The following is an 18,205-nucleotide window of genomic DNA, read 5'->3' on the forward strand; positions in this document are numbered from 1 at the left end:
TTTGAATATACCGGGAGCCATTCCTGGTACTTTTTTTTCTACAACTACTTAGATATATAGACAAACTCTTACAACTTTTTGGTATATATATATATATATATATTTTTTTTTTTTTTTAATTTTACAATAGGGAAAAAGAGCAGATTTTTTATTTCGTTAAACCATTTCTGCATATGCTCGATCTACGTACACATGAAGTCTATTTCAATGTAAAAAATTTTAAATGGTAAAAATGGAGAGGGAAAGAGACAAAATAAATAAGAGGAAATATTGAAATTTATCACTATAAGATTGCCATCATTAAAAGAGAGAAACAGAGAGAAAGAGAGAGCGCGCGGACGGGTAAGAGAGACGAAAAGAAGAAATGGAAGAAGAGTGAAAGTACAATTTCTTTCATATGCACGCGTTAATGAGTATGGGAAAAATAGGTTACAATTGAATTCAGTTCACTGTGGAATTTATACATTGGGAAACGACAGCACAAATTTATTTCAATTTATTTTGCGATTTGCGACAACTGACAACTAATCAATGAAGATTTGCAGTTACCAGAGGGATGTTTAAAGTAAACGTAAAATATATTCAAAAAGGCAATTTGTTCGTTCACTACACTAAGCTCTTGTGTAATTGTTTTATCACACTCAAATTAATTTTAAATACAAAATTCCTTTACTTTTCGCCAATAATTTTCGTTTAACAGAACTAGTCTTATAGAAAGAAGACAAGTCTATAATAAAGTGGTCTTTTGTTTAATGCAATCTACGGTAATCTGTCTTTTTTAAAAGCTGTTATCTATCGAGGCATGTAAACTTTATGGTTTGGCAGAGAAAATACTGAGATTTAACAGATTCGATTGTTTTTTGTTGGTGTGAATAGCAGGATTTAGTTAAATATTTTTTAGTCAAAAGTTTAGTTCTGACAAGCAAGACTTTGTACGCTAAGAAATAGGAGATCAGTTGCCATAATATATGTTAGATGCAACTCAACAAGAGTTCTGATTAACATAATAACGCGTCGTTGTACAGAAAATCCAGACAAAGTAGTTCAGTGCCGGCGAATTGTGAGAAATTGTGTGACATTGGCAAAAATAATCATTTTCTAGGTATTAGGGAATTTTACAACTATTTACTACCTTTCGCGCAATATCTAATGTAAACAAAGCGCTATTAAACACTGTAACGAACATAAGTTATTTGAAGGAGAATAGGGACATCTCTCCGTATTCAATTATAGTATTTTGTGCTTTAGTAGACAACAAGATCTTCGCAAAGCTAAATCCTGCGAAGATAAACGCATCGTTTAACGCCCGAAGATGTCAAATTCATTGAAACCAGTACGATATCACGCACAACGTGAGGGGAGCGCCAAACCGATTGTAACTAGACCGTGCCTTTCAAGCATCGAAAGAAACGAATGATTCGCTTTCTATCTTCTCTCATACATAATTTGAAAAAATTTCTGTACCAGATGTTTCAATATCGTTTCGAAATCATCCAAATTATCTAAAAATGAATTCGGTCGCATTGCCTAGCGCTAGCCACAGTTTGCAGTTGTATTAAGAATCTTATAACACAAGAATGGGGCTTACGATGAAAAGTGGGTGTAATCAATGCTTTACGTTCGCGCGTTACACATCATATCTGCGACCAGTTTAGGAGATATTTTTTAGAGGATTTCATTCGAACTGTAACTTGTTATCAAAAAGAGCACTCGAGTAAGCACAGAGCCAATAGATGTATTTCAAAATATACCAAAATTATACTTACATTGTTTATTTCGTTAAAATGTTTCCAATTTATCACACGTACCCTGTAATAGCTTTTTTTCTCTCTTTAAATTGAGCTTAGTTCACAAAATTCTTAATAAAAATAATATAAAAGAAATTTTTTTGTTCTGAACGGAAAAAGGATAATTAAATCGCAACGGGCTGCTGCGTATTTTATATTTTGCGAAAACAATGGAAAGGGAAGCTTCGCAAAGAGGCCAAGCATCAAAGAAACAAACGAAGTGCCGTAGCATCGCCACTCAAGTTAACGCTAGAGATCTGATGGCAACGTTTGAGCGATTGTGCGAAGAATCGCAATCAACCTTTGATAAACACAATCAGGCTGTTTTAGGACGTAAGAAAAAAAAATATCCTAACATTTTTGTAGGCGGTAAAATAATGAAGACTTCACAGGAAAAATTACAGCAGGCGATACCCTATTGCTTTGGTCCACAAACAATTCGCAAACACAACCGTCCTCTACCCTAAAACGTTTATCGAGAGACCTGAAAATCTCTTTAGCACTTCGTTCGATTTAGTGTTGTAAATAAAAAATTTTGAGTGACATATTATTTTAAAAAAAAACGAAAAATTAAAAATTATGAAAGAGAATAAAAAAATGAAGTGACATCAATGGGAGAGAGCTTGTACATTGTCCTTATATCAATAAAGACAACAAGATTAGCTCGCATTGGCGGAGAAGACTGTGGCATAAAAGTCCATCTTATTCTCGAGGCAGCAAGCTGCATATTCATCCTCCCTTCTCCAAAAGTGAATTCTGACCATCTTGTACTTAAATACTATTTCTGGTGACCAACTGGCCTGTTTCCATCCGTAGGTAATCAACTTTATCCTTTTATATTATACTTTTACAATCATGTACAGTGTGTATCAAGCGGTGGCAAATTCGCTGTCTATTAGGAGAATGCTGTTTCCGAACATCGCCTAGCGACCCACAAGAAGTATAAAACGTGTTACGTCCACAGCTGCTGTACACCATTGTTCTTAAGCATATAAGAACCGCCCCTTTTTCCATATTTGAGATATCACTTCCACTTTATTCCTTACGTCCTTGAATAAAAAGATCGTCAGGAACATTGAACTAAAAAATCTTAAAAAGACATGATTTCTATAGTAAATTTAGCGATTATGAAGAGAACAGCGTATATTAAGACTTAAATCGGGCTTAATCACTCATCATGGAACACACAAAACGTGCTGAATACTAGATAAGACATTCTGTGAACAAACAGATTCTATTGAAAACATATTCCAATTTCAATTCTCCACTTTCTTGAAAAGATCGAAAATAGCAAAACTAAGCCCATTGTCGGCATGGACACGTTATAGAATAATCCAACGAAATGAACTGAGTTTATTTCTAATGTGTGGTCACTCTTTGAAAGCTCGCGCTTTTTCAGGATTAAATATTTTTGCTTTAAAAGTTGATCTGGAAGGAAAGAAAGAGCAAAAAGCAGAAATGTGAAGAGATATCGTGTCGATGAATAATAATAATGTTGCGTTCTCCTATGATAAAAAAAGTCATAAAATATGAGATATCTTTTTGCAAAATTTTGCTTCGCCAAAAATTGGCCCGTTGTTTGACCTCGAAAATCACCAATCTGTTTGCACCAGTATCGTAAATAGCTCATCTTCTCAGCACTTTTCTACTTCGATTAAGAAACTTTTTATGTTATCCCCAAGAAGTGGAAAATAGCTCGAATAAGACTCGTTTCTAACCAGGGCTTCTATTTTGCACATAATGATCTTCAACCGATTGGCATCCTACATTTCCATAGTGCTTGAATAAGAGTAATGCCCTGCTTAATGCCCAGTCCGGCCCTCCACCTGAACCTTGCGCATCGAAACTTTTACTCTCCTTCACGGGTCCCATTAGGAACAACATCAATTTTGGTAGGAGGTGCGTTCTTGTTGCTGTTGATCTAACAAAAGCATTTGACAGAGTCCCATACACTAAACTTAATTGTATGATAAATTCAACCTTTCTCGGGGTGTTTATAAGCTTATGTGGTCCTCAATTTGGGATCGTAATGAATGACTCTAACTCTTCCCTAGTTAAGACAATGTCTGGTGTACTGCCAGTTCCATTTTGGTCCCCTTATTGTTCATCCTCTACGTGAATGATCTTGCGGATTTGGTTGCGCTTGTTTTTGCGTATGCAGATGACATCAGCCTGCCTTAAAGAGATAACGCAAATAATTTGCCCTAGTTCGAAAATAATATTAAAGAGTTTCTAGCAATTGTTAACTCATGGATGATAGATAATATGCTTTGCATTAACTCTGGCAAGACTAAAGCCTTATAGGAATTGGTGTGTACGGAGTTTATGGAGCAAGATGATTCCATTTGCAGCTATCTAGTTGCTGACTTGTATACTCATTTATCTTATAGTTTCTTTTACACATGAAATGGCCTATGGCGTTATAGTTACTTAGTAAGTTAATAAATGAATGAAATTAAAAGGTATTCGTTAAACGCAATGTTTATTTGGATTTCTACATCTTTTATTTTAACTAAATCTCGTTTTTATCTATTGCGAAAATGACACGTTTGAAAAGGTTTACATGAGAACTGCCTATTTGTCTAGGAAACGAAATGCCTTAAATGTTGAAACCTGAGTAGCCGAAGGCAAGGAATCTCGACTAGCAAGTCAATGGTCGTGGGTTCGAATCTCAAGTGCGATAGAGTTTTTAATAAAAGCCGATAGCCTTAGATGCTAGTGCTTTTAAGAGTTTGGTCTTAGAATTTATGTCTCTGGCGAAATTAATAATAATAATAAAAAAAGATATTATGATAATGTGTCTGTCAGTGTTATACAGGATAGGGGCATGCATTGACGAGAAGCTCGGCAATAATTAACAGGTAAAAGATAATAAAAACTTGGTTTTAAAAACGTTTACAAGCGGAGAGGTTAGCAGTAGAAAGCAAGAAGAGTTGAATCGTGATATTTGAATGTAAGTTCCTATAAATAATTTCTTTGCCACTAGGTCTTCTTCAAATTGTAAATAAAACTCTCCTAAAGAAAACCACTCCAAGGTAAAAAAATTAATCTCAAAAACATTCGGATGAAATCGTAAAATAGCGAAAAAGGTACTACGTAATAGTATATTAATATCTGATTGTTTAAAAATGCGTATTTGTCAAACATTTTCACACCCGTTTGCGTTGATCAGAAGTTTTTCAATTAAACAAATTGTTCGATCAACAGTCCTTTTCTTCCTCTTATTCTAATGCACATTAGCGCATTGTTCTTCCGATTATAAATAATATGAAAATAAATTGGAATTAATATTTTATCGTGATGCACGCAATCTCTTGATCTAAGAACAGATGCTTAGAATCAATCACTTTTCCGTTACTTGTAATGTCACCATTAGAAGTTTTTTTCTTATTTAATAAAAAAGGGGGAATTTTTATCATCGTTGTTTTTTTAATAGAAAAGAAAGTAAATAGAGTTCTGCGCGTTCGCTAGCAAAAGGAAAACAAACAAAGTGTGGATAAAACCTTCATATTTGAAAACTGTTTACAACTGAACAAAGCATTTTTCGAATTTCCTGTATGTACTCTAGTCTAAAAAGCCACTAGAAAACGAGAACAGACTATATTAATATGCATGCTGTGCTTCACAACTAAAATATTTACCTTTTAAAGCATTCGTTCTATATTTATGATATACAAATGGATATATGCGTTTATATGAATCTACACATATACACATATAAGAAATATACATATATGCACATATTCCTTTTCACAAATAATGTCTAGAAACAAGCTCATGGAAATTCTCGGTTACACACACTTCGACAAGAACAATGAACAAAGTCAAAGATTGGAAGCAAACAAATTTTCTTTGACTTCTGCAAAATTGGACGGATTTACACGAAATAGTCACACGGGTTACAAATGACGAACAGTTGTTGCCGGCCCAGACTAAATGTCGTTTTTCGCGGCATATGTTAAATAAGGTCGACAAGTTTGGCATAAAGTTTTTGTTAACAGCGAATACGTAGTGCTCAAGCGTGCTGAACCATATTTATACTTGGGCCGAAATATAAGTAATTCTTCACAAGTACAGCTCTCGTGAGAGCTTTACCTAGAAACATTAATGCATATTGTATAACTTTATAAAGTGGTGTCTAGAAGAACTCAATCAGTGACAGCGACCTAATTCAATTATTTAATCATTAATTGTTACTGGTCCGATAGGAGCCTTTTGTGCAAGGAACGTGCAAGTTGTATACTTGGCTTTGACAAACTTTTCAAAAATATTTTGACAGGATCGAAAACGTAGACAAACATATGAAAAAATTGTCGGTGTTTTTCGAAGTTGTGTTAGTTTTTTCTACATTGTGTAATTTGGACAAAGTAAGCTTGCAAAATCAACCATATCATAATTCTAACCACTTAACAAAGTTCTGCTCCATCAATCACTTTTTGAATCAGTGTTTTTCATGAGTCGTTTTTTATTTACATTTAACCCCGTTTGGCTTTACTAAAAAAGACTTTTCTCAATTTTCGCAAATTATGAATTTGGGAAAAGTAATCTTTACTTTAAGTTGACAGCTTCTAAGGAAGACGGTAAACTCACGTGCTCCATCATTATTATTATGTTATTTACGTTGCGAAGATTGTTATGGAATCTCTAAGGTAAAGGTAGTTCTAAATTTTACTATCGTATTTCTTTGTTTTTTTACTTTTGCGGCAATATTTTGCCATTAGCATGCTCGCATTACGTTTAACTGGCCAGCTCATATAAAGCAAGCTGACTGACTGAGTATATAAAAGAAAACAAATACAATTTTTAATTGCATTTTTTTTTTTTTTTTAAATCGAAATTAACACATATGCATGATAAACCAAATATTGGATAAAAAGTATATTAAGGTTAATATGGTAATAAAAAGATCATAAACAATTTGGTTAACTTAATCAATTAAAAAACACGAAAAATTTCAATTAAAAAGCCAACTAATGAAACTGGAATAATTTTTTATTTAAGTTGAAAGGAATTTTTTTGAAAACAACTCATTTTTTATTCAGTTTCACAATTAAAAACGACTCCAACTGGTGTTGCGAACTTTCCAACTGGTGGGTGATGTCGTAGTACCTCCCCTACACACCCAACTCTTTTCCCACACCGTCTTTTAAAATAACGTCTTTCACTTATCAGTGCAAGTAAACCTTTTATACGCGAATATTTTGTTGTTTAATTTTTTTTGGAAAAAAAATAGATTATAATATAAATTTTATTATTTTTTTGCGCGATATTTTAGAGATATATTTTGGATTACTTCATCTTCTACGTTTTGTCAAAGTTGAAACATATCCCCAAATTTACCATATGTCACCTGTAGTTTTTTACACAACTTTCCTCTTTCACGGTTTTCTGAGGGACATATCTACCGTGTAAAAAGGATTTGAATGTATAAGCTTTTGACCGGTTAGAGATTCGGAATACACATAAGGATGTCCGCCTTTTTGTCTGTCCATCTGCCCGCCTGCCCAACCATTTAGTATTTTTGGTATACATCCTCCCGTTCCCAAAAATGAAGATATAAAACTTGCTTTTAAAAATTTTCAAGGGATTTTGAAAATAGCCCAAGCAGATCAAGGAAAACGCCCACAATACCCACACGTACAGAAAACCAAAACTGAGAAAATTTTTACCTTCGCTCGTACACTACAACAGATACACGACATAAATTTTCACAAAATTATTCTACAAAAACAAAAAAAATCAGCTATTCTATTATGTGATGGGTATAATTTTCTTATTAAATGTTTAAATATTTGTATAAATTTTTATCATGCAACATAACATTTATTTTTATAACCGTGCGACGACAAAAATTTGCAAACTAAAGATTGGATATCCTTCTTTAACTGTTGCAGTCGCCAAGTATGTGTCAAGCAAAAACAAACATTTTTTAAATTACATTTAAAAGCAAAAAGGAGAAACTACTTAAAAAATCGCATTTGTCATTCTTTTTCTATTCAACTTTCTAAAATCAATTTAAAACTTTTTTATATCAGTGCAAAAAATTTAAAAGGAAATATAATGGCAAATTGGCCAAAAAAAACGCAAGAATGTTATCGCTAAGTTCAGCCGACTATTAGATACTCACCACTTCAACTACCTTAAAATTTTTACTTCAGTACGAGCTTGTCTGCTTATTGATAGGGACCGTTCCGTATTGAAGCTTTAGATGTCCCTTAATAGCACACATTTAGAAGACCCTTCTAACACTTTTAAGATTGATAACGGCTTTAGTTTAAAGCTCTTTGACAGTAACATTTGCGGCATTTCGTCTTTCTATGCTGTCTTTTTTCCACTTTGTCAACTAGCAAGGACGTACGCTCGACGGCATCACGTTCGTTGTTCGTTGACCTTTCCTTTTTAATTGTGCATACATGTAACCCGTTTATCCAACCGTCTGACGCAACAAAAATTCAACACCGCAGGACTGCCCAAGCTCGAAAGGGGAATTTACTAAATATTCATGTAGATTTTTGGGTATTGGCTAACAACTTATGTTTTCAAATCTGCCCCATAATTGTGATCTTCTTAGGTCAATTGTAGCTTGCACTTTCTAACAAGAATTGGAAAATGGTAGCAGGATTAAATTTACATAGACAAATCAAAAATACTACTATTATATGTTGTCTAATTTTTCGATTTTGGGTATTGCGAACAAAATGACAACAGTAACGAGTTTCCTTCTTCAGTTATGGATGTAAAAATGAACACAAAAACCGAACAATGTTTTACCTTCCTATTAAGTAAACACCTAACATTAGCAATTACTTTCTTATTTTTATTATGAGCTTTAAAATAAATTTAATTAAAAGAAAGTTTTAATAAAAAGTTTAACTACCAAAGAATAATAATGAACAATACAATCGCGTAACATCTGACAAAAAACCTATACAGTGAATAAAATTTCAATATAACAGAGAATTATCCTTGCTTACAACGAAAGAGAATGAGATACGTGCTTTTCCGAGCAACAATTGAGAGTGAACAAACTGTTATGTAAGATAACAGTATGCATGCGTTTTACTATAATAATTGAAATGAAAGAAGACTGACAGAAGAAACTTCATGGTAAAAATGGGACTTTATGAAAATCCACCCAGTCTGCACAATAAACATATCAACAAATGATTTACAAGAATATATAATCATGTACATAACCTGTTTGAAATTGCAAAGAAAACCAAATTCAAGCCAAAACAGGTGAAAAAAGCTGCATTTTCCTAAGGGTTAATCTTTGATACTCACTTCTTCACATCGATACATCAGAATTGCAAAATATTTTTTTGAATATACAAGTGGCATTCGAACGGTGGAGCCTCTTAGCTGTTGGTTAAGAATCTTTTATACGTTTTAAATTAAAAATTCTTCCGTTAACCTCCGATTAATCCATCAACTATGAATGTATATGTCGAGTCTCGCCCTTTATATTACTTCCTATTGCTACGAAAAACTACTTTAATTTTAAATAATAACCCATTGAATTGTTGTAATTATTTTATTGTTAATTAGTGATTAATAAACATAAATTTTTTCTTCAGAATAATACCTGGTATGTGTGAAAAGTTATTATAAAGCGATTTTGATCACATTCATGTGCGAATCACGCCTGATGAAGATCATGTTTAATTTGCACAACCTTAAATTTATCAAAAATTTATATATTGCGCGTAGCTTTTAAAGGTTGCAAATCAAATAAAAATTCATCGTCATCTTTCGATTTCAATTCAGTGCAAAAACACTCGTCAGTGATTAGTTAATGCGCTCCTCAGTAAGAAAGTTCAACACAGATTTTGTACATTCACAAGACATGGCGAATACCCAAAGTTTTTTTATTCCTAAGTTGTGCCAAGTAAAACCCGACTGTAAATGATAGACCAAGATCACTCTGTTAACAAACATTTCTGTTGCAACTGCTGCCTTTATCAAATCAGCTGATTTTTCGTTCTAATTTTGCATTCATAATTTCTTTTACAATCACGAATCGCCTATACTTTTTTCGATTTTAATTGACTTTCATCTGACATAACTATATATATATAACTACAAATAACTTTACTTAACTGAACTCACAAGGAAAAACAGCACCGATAAATATAAAATAAATTCTTCAAAACGTAAACTACCGCATGGTAGGTTTACGATGTTTGCTTATAAAAAAGTGTAAAACTGTGAATAAAAATTGCTTCAATAAATATGAATAACTATGAAAAAATGCAAAATGTATGTGTACATGTGTTTGTACAATTTGTTTCAAAAACAATGTGCAGAATATTCTTCTGCAAATAAGCTTTCCTTTTTTTTCTGCAAACTACAAACACAGTATGGCGGATTGCATGCCAATAGAAAATATTTTTTCATTCTTATGCAAATTCTTACAAAATCGTATAATTTTCATTTTCGGTTTAAAAACTCCGAAGCGGTAAAACACCATTTATTTACCGTATATGTGGAAGTCGGACGGTTAATCTATCGTAATTGTGGAAGTCGGACGGTTTATTTACCGTATATGTGGAAGTCGGGCGGTTAATTTACCGTAATGCTATTCTCTCTAAATGTAACGCACTCTCTCTCTGTGTTGTGTACGAATATGGAAATAAAAGAAAAACAAAATTTCAATGCAACAGGAAATGCGCCTGCGGCAGAGAAGTAAGACTGTGAGACTGGATATAATTAATTATGAAAACAAAAGAAGCAGCACTTACCCTTCTTCAACGGTTATTCCACGATGTAGCAAACAGAAGAAAATCTTTACCTGTTTTAGTTTATAAGGCCAATGTTTATATTAAATCGCCACAACGTATAGCGTTAACAAAGCGTTCAACAAGAGAAATTAGAATAGAACAAAATTTTTCTGCATATACGTGTACAGTATTGCCGTTGCTTTCTACGGGCACACATAAAGTAGACATTGTAAAGAAAAGAATAAAATCATATGCACTACCGTGAGATGTTATGTATTCTTATTTTTTAGTAACTCATTTTCATTTGCTTACTTTAACACTAAATTCTTTTAACACACTCGTCCTCGTTAAAGTTATTGTTGTTGTTATAAGCTTTTGTGTTTTTTGCTTTTGCATTTTAGTCGGATCGGATTTGTTGTGTATATATAATTATATCGAAAGCAGAATTTCAAGAAATCCATAAAAATACAGGGTGATACAAGAACATGTGCAAAGACTTTGTCACTACTCTTTGCAGTTTTATGGAAGACCCTTCTAAGTTATATAAAAGTTTATATGAATCCAAACAAAAATTCCTTGTGTCTTAAGTAAACCTTGACAATGGGTGGTGGGGGCCAGTTTCTTTGCGTGCAACTCTTTAGTTGCTTTTTTACCATTCCTCAAATCCAAGTTAGTGCTCATTATGTGTGTATATCAACGCACTTTGGGAACCATTTATCTTCAAAAGATATCGGGTCGATCAAAAAGAAACACACTAAAAAGAAATGAGGGACGGGATGGGACACCTTTCTTAATGAATAAGTCGAATCAAAAAGTTGACTTAAGCCATTTTCATCGATGAAAGCACACATACACGGTCAAAATGCGATAGTCCTCAAAATACAGAGGTCAGGTACGCAAAAACAAAAAAAACAAAGAAAGAAATCCCAAGGAAAGGGGAAGAGTAATTGTGAAATCAGAAGACGTGAAATTGAATTAAATATCCTGTGCGGAATGCAATCAAATCTACGTATGTTAACGTGTGAATATAGCTCAAGGGCGAGAGGACAACTTGAAAGATTGGAAGTGTCCTTTATGCGGAAAGATCTTAACTTCTGCATCTCGCCTTGTGAAGTCATTTAGAAAACAAACACGAATTGCGAACTAAAAAATGATAATTCTTTACCCTATTTTCTAAAAAATGATAATTCTTTACCCTATTTTCAAAAAAATGATAATTCTTTACCCTATATCATCATTATCATGATGCTCTGCAAAAATGATTTTACAAAACTTTTAACTGCAAAGGATGGACTCTTTATGGGCACCCTGTGTAAGCGACATGTTTTCAATAAACGTTTGGTAAAATCAATAACATTGATTACATATATAAATACACGCATGTGTTGTAGGTTAAATGTGTTTATAAACAACAAACGTACATTCAGCTGTTTATTGGCTGCGCACTTTCGATAAGCGACAAGTCAACCATCCAGGCGGTTCGTTCATACCACTAAATAAGCGACTAGGTATAAATCCATAATATAATATAAAATAATGTGCGACTAAAAAAGGCTACTAAACTCTAATAAAAAAAAAGAAAAAACGTCATGATATAAACACATTCGCCTTTTAAACCATTCCAATACAAAAACGATAACAACAACATTTTGTAAAGCTGCCTAATGGAGCTTAATCTATCGAATCCAAAAACAATAATACTAACCAACGCAAAAAAAAAGTTTATTTTTAAGCTCACATCACATCAAACGCTCACAGTTGAACACAAATGCAATTACAAATTTCTTAAATTTTGTTGGAAAACAATTTTTTTTCTTCTTTTTGAATTTTCTTTTATTTCTCACTTTATCATTTGATTTTCTTATAAATTTCTGGTTTTTTCCAACAATAACAACAATAGAAAATTTAGTGAAAACAATTCATAAAGCTTATTTTCTTTGCTTTTTCTCTATGCCTTTATTTCTCAACTCTCATCTATGTATGTAGGTAATAACATTTTTTACAGAATTTTTCACAAATTTTTTTATTTATAATTATAAACCGCACGCGTTTTATCTTTTTAGATCGTAGCCTATTACAATTTATTTCTTATATTCATTATGAATTTCTTCAACAAGCTGCCGCGATTGTAGAAATCCGCACATCTTTCGAAAGCCGATTTTTTATTTTTAATTTAATTTAATTTTTTTTTTAATTTCACTTTCTTGTCTTTTCCTCTTAAAATCGTTCAATATATATACTTAAAATTAATTTAAAAAAACTCGTGCACTGCTTCATTTTCAATTAATTGAATTTCCGCAAATCGAAATTGCAATTTTAACGAATGAAATGAAAATGAGAAAATGAACGAATGAACGACCTAATAAAGAAAATGAAGTTTTAAAAAACAAATTTTACTCTCAAAAATACAATTTTATATTCTCAGCATTTTTTAGGGCATCAATAAGAAATGTACAGCAAAGTAAATTTTACTCTCAAAAATAAAATTTCATCTTCTCAGCATTTATTTTGGGCCTCCATAAGGTATGTACAGTAAAGCAAATTTTACGCTCAGAAATTGAATTTTATTATTCTCACGTTCTCACATTTAACTGGGTTGGGTTTTAACCATCAAATCTTATTTGTTTCCAAACTTTCAAACACAACCAGCTTTCTTCGAACATGTTGTTTATTTTGTATTTTTTTGTAGCAAAGTAAATTTTACTCTCAGAAATTGAATTTCACGTTCTCAGCAAATTTAAAAGATTTTTTGTGATGTGAAATATTTCTTTTTTTTCATAAAATTATTATTTTAATTAAATTATTTAATGTATTTTATTTTATTATTATATTACATTAGTTTACAGCAGAAATGCCGACTAAAAAGTCTAGAAAATGTTTAGACTTTTGTTTGTACAAGCAATTGTAAAAATTAGTGATTTTTTTTTCATTTAAGTCTCTTTTTCCCGAAACGTTACGTTATACGCGCTATACGTATTCGTGGTTCTCGACCAAACACAACGCGCAATGCGTGCTAGAACAAAATCATATGGCTAGCATCATAAAGATGTGCCAAATTACTGGAGTAAAGAATTGCGTTAAAATATAATATTTATAATTTATTTTCTTTTAATTTTATTATTTAGTTTAACTTTTAAATCTGCTTAGTTCTTAATTTCATTTAATTTTCCCTTCTTTCTGGTTGTTTTTCACATAGCATATAGAACCATATGATTTTGCTTTGTTTTTCTAAACACGTCTCTCTGCTGCTCGGAAACCACACATGCTCTTATTTGGAAACTTTGGCAAAAATTTACGTTCACGTACAACACAACATGAGTAATATATTGAACTACATATACACACGATGAGTGCCATTCCGTGCGCCATGCACAAAGCGTGACGCAAGCATATTGTTTAAAACTTTAACAGTGCCAGCAATATCGTAATGGTGCAAAATAACCAGAGAAGTCTCCTCTCGGAATAAACAAAATTTCATTATACAATGTCACAATACATTCATACGGCCAAGTAAAATTTCGTGAGACTTAAGCTTAATAAATTTTTAGACAAAAGTAAAATTATAGTTTACTTGCACTTTTTACGCAACCAAATTTAATTTACAAAGCGTATCAATAAGAGAAATAATCGTTGCTTCTAAATATATCTTAAAAGGAAAATTTCTCTTTGACAAATATATTTTCGAAGGGAAATCGTTAAAAGTGTATGTTTTCTGCTATCATTTAGTTTTCAGCCGAAAGGCAGTATTTTTTATGTTAATAAATACTATTTATCTAAAAAGGCAGTACTTTTTCTGTAAAGCCTGCGTTTCTCATTTGTAAATGTCTTATCTTTTTTCTTTCTTTATTTCTCAAAAAAATAGTTTAAACCTTGCGAGGAAGGCGCGATAGACGAACATTTCTATTAAATCATTTTCTTCCTTTCCTTCTCTAAACTTAAATGGAACCCACAGTGCCTGCGTTATGCTTTACGCGCGGCTCATAAACTGTCAAAATAATTTTGATTTTGTAGAAACGTAGATAAACATATAGCTTGCGCTACGTTGTCCATGATTGTAAATTTTTGTCAAACTTTTAAAATTTGTAGATACGTTGTTTTTAACAGATTAAATTTATGAACTTTATGCAAACAAGCCTACACCCTATGGTTTATGCTTTAAGCACAATATGATTTTACTGTGACTATTTACATTTCTATTAAAACAAGAAGAAAAAATTAAATTAAAATATATTGCTACATAGTTATCTAGGGAAATATTTTTTCGGTTTACCAATTACATTTTGCTTCAAAAAAGGCGTTGTTCAAACCAATTTTTCAATTTTTTAATTTCGCACTTCATTGACGTGTATGTAAACAAAAACTAGCCAAATGATTTTTTAACGACGCACGCAAGCTATGTGCTGTCTCATTTTGCGTTGTTGTTTTTTGTTTTAACCACTTTTGAGCCATGGCGACTTACTTAGGGGACAAACACAATGTTATTCTTATTTTCGTGTTAGAACTTCATCTATACCAACTTTCTTCATATCATATGGTTTTGCATGTGTATTGTGGAGAGTCGTCCACCGTTTTGGCCTCACGGATTCATCGTCTCTAGTTGGGGAGAGTGCTTGACTAAGTTAGAGAGTAAGCCAGTTTAGGATAGAAAATAAGAATAGAATAAGAATAGGGTAAGGATACCATAAGAATAGGATAGGAATCGATTAAGGGTAGAACAAGAATAAAATAGGAATAGTATAAGAAGAGGATAAGAATAAAATAGGGATAGATTAAGGGTAGAATAAGAATAGATTAAGAATGGGGTAGGATAATTTTAGTTTAGTTAGATTAGTCGTATTAGAGAGTTTGATTAGATTAGTCACATTGGATAGTCGAGTCTGGACAACCCTTTCGAGTAATCATCCTCAAGACAAAATTGTTTAAAAAAAAAAGAGAGAGGTAAAAAATACACTTAAATAAACAAAAAAAAAAAAATTCGTCAAAAATCGGGTGAAAAAAAGAGAGAAGAAACAAAAGTCGAAAATCAAAAAAAACGAAGTAAAAACTAGTTGGTGTGACAAAAAACAAAGTATCAAAAGGATCCTTTTACAAGCAAAAAAAAGGCACAAAAACATACAATGAATAAAAAAAGAGAAATCAAAATAATGAAAAGGCTAGCTAGCGGCAGTGAAACCGTTGACTTGCCGCACAAAGAAAAACCAAGAAACTACATACATATAATATCAGTCAAAAAAAAAAAAACAAAACAGAAAACGTATAAACGGGCTGTGAAATTGAAAATATACGAAAACGAATACGCAACAACGCCGCATTCGATTGTCCATAAGAGCCCGTCCAAAACAACTACCGCAAAGTCGTCGCCACAAAAAAAAAACGCGCAACGCATCAGAAGGCGAATTGGCAATGACAGCTTTGCCGCATAAGGCGAAATGAGTTGTCGTCAAATGAGAGAAGAAACAATCGATCGCGGACAACAGAGAGAACACCATCAAAAATCGGAAAAAAAAACAAAATTCGTGTGCTGTTAAAAGCAAAGTGCAAGTGTGGTAAAACAAACAAAAGAAATAAAAAGGGAAAATATGCAATCTTTAATAATAACAGCAGAGTGAAGCCATTAAGAAAAAACACTGAGGGGAAATCAAAATCGTTCAAATTAAAGACAAAATTTAAATACAACAACATCCGCGTCTCTTTTGTGCAAAACCTCTGCCTGTAGCGTGAAAAATTCGGGAAAAATCTACTCAAAGACAAAGGCCAAGTCAATGACAAAAAATCCGAATACCAAAAAAAAAAAAAAAACACAAAAGGGAGAAAAAGAAAAAACCAACAAAAAATAAATTTAGTAACTTTGGGTCAAAAGGAAACCTTCAGAATACGCTCTGTCTCGCATCTTTGAAAGGGAAAAAACAACCAATGAGGGATAACCGAGTTTACTACAGACATAGTTTATCAAAGGAAAATTGTAATTACTTTCTTTTCTCCAGCTCCTTGAACGAAGCAAGTACCAACATCATCAACACTACCAGCATCAGCAACATAGCCAGCATATCACCATCCCAAACGACGCAAATTGCAAGTGGAATCAAGTCAGAGAGTAAAGAGTGAGTGTGGGTGTGCGCTGCAGCACCGGCCATTAAAATCAATCTGCTTCTTGCCAATGGGTGACGGGTTTGGCGCACCACTACTCGCATCTATTAGTGGTATCTGTTCCTTAGTTAGTGCATGAATTCAGATCGGTGTTGTTTAAGTCATAGGTCTTCGCATTCTCTAATAATAGACAGCGGAAACTGCTACCAATTAGAGAAACGTGACGCTTTTACCTACGTTTGTTAGCCCCGTCGCTTAACGGATCAAAAAAATATATGTCAATAAAGTTACGTGTTTAGTTAACCAACCAAACAAATACTACAGCGATCCACGCAAAGTAATAGCTGTAGTGTGATCGCATACCGTCGTATGCATCATCTTTGAAGTTCGACAGAATTATGCTGAATTTGCATAATTCTGTAGCAAAAAAAGAAAATCAAAAATTTTGTCGCACTTCAACTGGCTGGGTATTGCATTACAAAATGCAATACGATGCCAGGTGCCCCAATTAATTAGTGATTACGTTAGCATAAAGTCACCTGTTAAATATAAATAGTGCACCTTTTTAATAAAGAACTCAATTGTTATCAAGCAATTCAAAATAACCAGGCGTTTAATTCGCTAACAAAGTAATAGGTGTTAAATCCGCCCAAGGTTAAAGGTTTAGGGACAGTCTCATGCCGAGACTCATTGGCAAATCTATGAGACGGAAAGACTTGGCGTTCTGAAGCCGAGCAGAATAGGGATACACCCATTCTACCACAACTCTTTGTTGTATTTAAACATCTTTTATGTTACATTGTGATCCTTCGACCGATTCTGAAAGGCAGCCAAAATTTTTAAGGCACCCAAATAATTTTTACACACCTCCTATAACTCCCGCCCACAAATTGATCCCACCCGAGGACAACACTCAACCTTTCGAGGCAGAACACGGCACATCCTCCTTAACCCCCTTGGACTTGGAACACGCCCATCCACTATTTTTTGGCGACGACGTCACCACTATTGATACCAGGACGTAATCAAGGAACGCATACATAGACAGCAGTTCCGTGCTAAGCAAACAAGAAGCAGCATTCACCCTACCCACAATTAGAAAACATATCTAAAAAAAAAAAAAAGAAGGAAACATGAAAAAAGAAAATATGTATATATGAAAAATATACTGTAACGAGTTTCCTTAGGCAGGGTATGACTCAGCCAATCCAGGATCCGTTGCAAGAAAATTTTAATAAATAATCAGGACCTTCGGGGGGGATGGTGTTATGATCTCTTAGCTTTATTGGTTCCACTTTATTGGACGGAAGTAAGAAATGGCTGGGGCAAGGAACCAGCGAGGTGACCCGACTTGTCGCGTTATTATCGTTTTACGGTATTACTTCTGACGTTAGGATTCTGTTACGGTTTAAATCGCGGGGTGCTGGAAGAAAGAACCGGAACCTTTGCCAGTGCCATAGCTGCCTAGGCTCGCCTGTTTGTCCCTGGTTGGTGGGTGAGTCCAGTAATAAGATAGTAAAAAAAGTCTCTCCGTCCTTCAGGGATGGCGATTAATACTAACCAACGCATCCCCTATCCGTAAAGTCAATTATCCTGTAAGTCCTTCAGGGA

At 33.3% G+C, this 18,205-nt stretch overlaps 1 protein-coding gene across 6 annotated transcripts in view; it reads right to left on the reverse strand.

The window, feature by feature from the left end:
- LOC119642650 overlaps positions 1-12,357 on the reverse strand; it is a 135,712-nt gene extending 123,355 nt beyond the window's left edge. For 2 of the 6 annotated variants that reach the window (XM_038041874.1, XM_038041873.1), the window contains exons 1-2: positions 12,213-12,357; positions 10,529-10,894 (exon numbers count right to left, since the gene is read on the reverse strand). The gene's annotated coding sequence lies outside the window, so the exon portion shown is untranslated. Of the gene's footprint in view, positions 1-10,528; positions 10,895-11,928; positions 12,072-12,212 lie in introns of all 6 variants that reach the window. The other 4 variants (XM_038041870.1, XM_038041871.1, XM_038041868.1 and 1 more) reach the window with 4 other exon arrangements.
- Between the last annotated feature and the right edge of the window lie 5,848 nt (positions 12,358-18,205).

The sequence above is a fragment of the Glossina fuscipes genome, unplaced genomic scaffold, assembly GCF_014805625.2.
Source record: "Glossina fuscipes isolate IAEA_lab_2018 unplaced genomic scaffold, Yale_Gfus_2 238, whole genome shotgun sequence".
Lineage (NCBI taxonomy): Eukaryota > Metazoa > Arthropoda > Insecta > Diptera > Glossinidae > Glossina > Glossina fuscipes.